This window comes from Haemaphysalis longicornis, unplaced genomic scaffold (assembly GCF_048455015.1).
Source record: "Haemaphysalis longicornis isolate Haplotype H1 unplaced genomic scaffold, Haemaphysalis longicornis Haplotype H1 scaffold_6, whole genome shotgun sequence".
Taxonomy (NCBI): Eukaryota; Metazoa; Arthropoda; class Arachnida; order Ixodida; family Ixodidae; genus Haemaphysalis; species Haemaphysalis longicornis.
In genome coordinates, this window is record NW_027526407.1 from 195,130,711 (window position 1) to 195,134,985 (window position 4,275).

The 4,275-nt window shown below is 47.6% G+C and overlaps 1 non-coding gene across 1 annotated transcript; it reads left to right on the top strand.

The window, feature by feature from the left end:
- Positions 1-2,870: 2,870 nt before the first annotated feature.
- Positions 2,871-2,942, top strand: Trnak-uuu (transfer RNA lysine (anticodon UUU)). Its single transcript has one exon. It is a non-coding gene; the product is annotated as a tRNA-Lys (tRNA).
- Positions 2,943-4,275: the final 1,333 nt, after the last annotated feature.

Below are 4,275 nucleotides of genomic sequence, written 5' to 3' on the forward strand. Positions count from 1 at the left end.
ACACGCGCCCAGAGTGGGGACCGAACCCACGCCTTTCGATTACATGTCGAATGCCTTACCAATTCGGCTATCTGGGCGACTGTGTTCTCCTTCGTTTTCTGGGATATTTATATTTACTAGAAGTGTATCTGACACTTGAGGGTGGTAGCCATCGCCACTCTGACTACACGGGGAGAAGGGGACCTTCTTTTCAACCCCCGGGGGGTGACTCCAACGTCTACAGCCTGTCATGAGCGGGTAACTGGCGGGAAGCCCTCTTATGCTACCTAGGCATCATGGCTGCCAGAACCGAGACCCTCGCTAGGTTTCGCAGAATAATATAGTAAGGAATGAGGGGCTCGTTGAGGAAATGCAGAAAGATAGGTCAGCAGTCTACAACGCCAAAGCAGGTATAGGGGTGTGGTTAGGCTCTTTTCTTTTTTATTACGGTTAATGAACTAAACATTTTTTTTAATATACAGAAGAAAGAAAGAAAAACAGGCGCCCAGAGTGGGGACAGAACCCACACCTTTCGATTACATGTCGAATGCCTTACCAATTCTCCTATCTGGGCGACTGTGTTCTCCTTCGCTTTCTGGGCTATTTATATTTACTAGAAGTGTATCTGACACTTGAGGGTGGTAGCCATCGCCACTCTGACTACACGGGGAGAAGGGGACCTTCTTTTCAACCCCCGGGGCGTGACTCCAACCCCTACAGCCTGTCATGAGCGGGTAACTGGCGGGAAGCCCTCTTATGCTACCTAGGCATCAAGGCTGCCAGAACCGAGACCCTCGCTAGGCTTTCGCAGAATAATATAGTAAGTAAATGAGGGGCTCGTTGAAGAAATGCAGAAAGATAGGTCAGCATTCTACAATGCCAAAACAGGTATAGGGGTGTGGTTAGCCTCTTTTCTTTTTTATTGCGGTTAATGAACTAAACATTTTTTTTAATATACAGAAGAAAGAAAAACACGCGCCCAGAGTGGGGACCGAACCATTCGACATGTAATCGAAAGGCGTGGGTTCGGTCCCCACACTGGGCGCGTGTTTTTCTTTCTTTCTTCTGTATATTAAAAAAATGTTTAGTTCAATAACCGTAATAAAAAAGAAAAGAGCCTAACCACACCCCTATACCTGCTTTGGCATTGTAGACTGCTGACCTATCTTTCTGCATTTCCTCAACGAGCCCCTCATTTCCTTACTATATTATTCTGCGAAAGCCTAGCGAGGGTCTCGGTTCTGGCAGCCTTTATGGCTAGGAAGCATAAGAGGGCTTCCCGCCAGTTACCCGCTCATGACAGGCTGTAGACGTTGGAGTCACGCCCCGGGGGTTGAAAAGAAGGTCCCCTTCTCCCCGTGTAGTCAGAGTGGCGATGGCTACCTTCCTCAAGTGTCAGATACACTTCTAGTAACTATAAATAGCCCAGAAAGCGAAGGAGAACACAGTCACCCAGATAGCCGAATTGGTAAGGCATTCGACATGTAATCGAAAGGCGTGGGTTCGGTCCCCACTCTGGGCGCGTGTTTTTCTTTCAATCTTTCTTCTGTATATTAAAAAAATGTTTAGTTCATTAACAGTAATAAAAAAGAAAAGAGCCTAACCACACCCCTATACCTGCTTTGGCGTTGTAGACTGCTGACCTATCTTTCTGCATTTTCTCAACGAGCCCCTCATTTCCTTACTATATTATTCTGCGAAAGCCTAGCGAGGGTCTCGGTTCTGGCAGCCTTTATGGCTAGGTAGCATAAGAGGGCTTCCCGCCAGTTACCCGCTCATTACAGGCTGTAGACGTTGGAGTCACGCCCCGGGGGTTGAAATGAAGGTCCCCTTCTCCCCGTGTAGTCAGAGTGGCGATGGCTACCACCCTCAAGTGTCAGATACACTTCTAGTAAATATAAATAGCCCAGAAAGCGAAGGAGAACACAGTCGCCCAGATAGCCGAATTGGTAAGGCATTCGACATGTAATCGAAAGGCGTGGGTTCGGTCCCCACTCTGGGCGCGTGTTTTTTTTTTCTTTCTTCTGTATATTAAAAAAAATGTTTAGTTCATTAACCGTAATAAAAAAGAAAAGAGCCTAACCACACCCCTATACCTGCTTTGGCGTTCTAGACTGCTGACCTATCTTTCTGCATTTCCTCAACGAGCCCCTCATTACCTTACTATATTATTCTGCGAAAGCCTAGCGAGGGTCTCGGTTCTGGCAGCCTTGATGCCTAGGTAGCATAAGAGGGCTTCCCGCCAGTTACCCGCTCATGACAGGCTGTAGACGTTGGAGTCACGCCCCGGGGGTTGAAAAGAAGGTCCCCTTCTCCCCGTGTAGTCAGAGTGGCGATGGCTACCTTCCTCAAGTGTCAGATACACTTCTAGTAAATATAAATAGCCCAGAAAGCGAAGGAGAACACAGTCGCCCAGATAGCCGAATTGGTAAGGCATTCGACATGTAATCGAAAGGCGTGGGTTCGGTCCCCACTCTGGGCGCGTGTTTTTCTTTCAATCTTTCTTCTGTATATTAAAAAAATGTTTAGTTCATTAACAGTAATAAAAAAGAAAAGAGCCTAACCACACCCCTATACCTGCTTTGGCGTTGTAGACTGCTGACCTATCTTTCTGCATTTTCTCAACGAGCCCCTCATTTCCTTACTATATTATTCTGCGAAAGCCTAGCAAGGGTCTCGGTTCTGGCAGCCTTTATGGCTAGGTAGCATAAGAGGGCTTCCCGCAAGTTACCCGCTCATTACAGGCTGTAGACGTTGGAGTCACGCCCCGGGGGTTGAAATGAAGGGCCCCTTCTCCCCGTGTAGTCAGAGTGGCGATGGCTACCTTCCTCAAGTGTCAGATACACTTCTAGTAAATATAAATAGCCCAGAAAGCGACGGAGAACACAGTCGCCTAGATAGCCGAATTGGTAAGGCATTCGACATTTAATCGAAAGGCGTGGGTTCGGTCCCCACTCTGGGCGCGTGTTTTTCTTTCTTTCTTCTGTATATCAAAAAAATGTTTAGTTCAGTAACCGTAATAAAAAAGAAAGGAGCCTAACCACACCCCTATACCTGCTTTGGCGTTGTACACTGCTGACCTATCTTTGTGCATTTCCTCAACGAGCCCCTCATTTCCTTACTATATTATTCTGCGAAAGCCTAGCGAGGGTTTCGGTTCTGGCAGCCTTGATACCTAGGTAGCATAAGAGGGCTTCCCGCCAGTTACCCGCTCATGACAGGCTGTAGACGTTGGAGTCACGCCCCGGGGGTTGAAAAGAAGGTCCCCTTCTCCCCGTTTGGTCAGAGTGGCGATGGCTACCACCCTCAAGTGTCAGATACACTTCTAGTAAATATAAATAGCCCAGAAAGCGAAGGAGAACACAGTCGCCCAGATAGCCGAATTGGTAAGGCATTCGACATGTAATCGACAATCGTGGTTTCGGTGCCCACTCTGGGCGCGTGACTTTCTTTCTTTCTTCTGTATATTAAAAAAATGTTTTGTTCATTAACCGTAATAAAAAAGACAAGAGCCTAACCACACCCCTATACCTGCTTTGGCATTGTAGACTGCTGACCTATCTCTCTGCATTTCCTCAACGAGCCCCTCATTTTCTTACTATATTATTCTGCGAAAGCCTAGCGAGGGTCTCGGTTCTGGCAGCCTTGATGCCTAGGTAGCATAAGAGGGCTTCCCGCCAGTTACCCACTCATGACAGGCTGTAGACGTTGGAGTCACGCCCCGGGGGTTGAAAAGAAGGTCCCCTTCTCCCCGTGTAGTCAGAGTGGCGATGGCTACCACCCTGAAGTGTCAGATACACTTCTAGTAAATATAAATAGCCCAGAAAGCGAAGGAGAACACAGTCGCCCTGATAGCCGAATTTGTAAGGCATTCAACATGTAATCGAAAGGCATGGGTTCGGTCCCCACTCTGGGCGCGTGTTTTTCTTTCTTTCTTCTGTATATTAAAAAAATGTTTAGTTCAATAACCGTAATAAAAAAGAAAAGAGCCTAACCACACCCCTATACCTGCTTTGGCATTGTAGACTGCTGACCTATCTTTCTGCATTTCCTCAACGAGCCCCTCATCTCCTTACTATATTATTCTGCGAAAGCCTGGCGAGGGTCTCGGTTCTGGCAGCCTTGATGCCTAGGTAGCATAAGAGGGCTTCCCGCCAGTTACCCGCTCATGACAGGCTGTAGACGTTGCAGTCACGCCCCGGGGGTTGAAAAGAAGGTCCCCTTCTCCCCGTGTGGTCAGAGTGGCGATGGCTACCACCCTCAAGTGTCAGATACACTTCTAGTAAATATAAATAG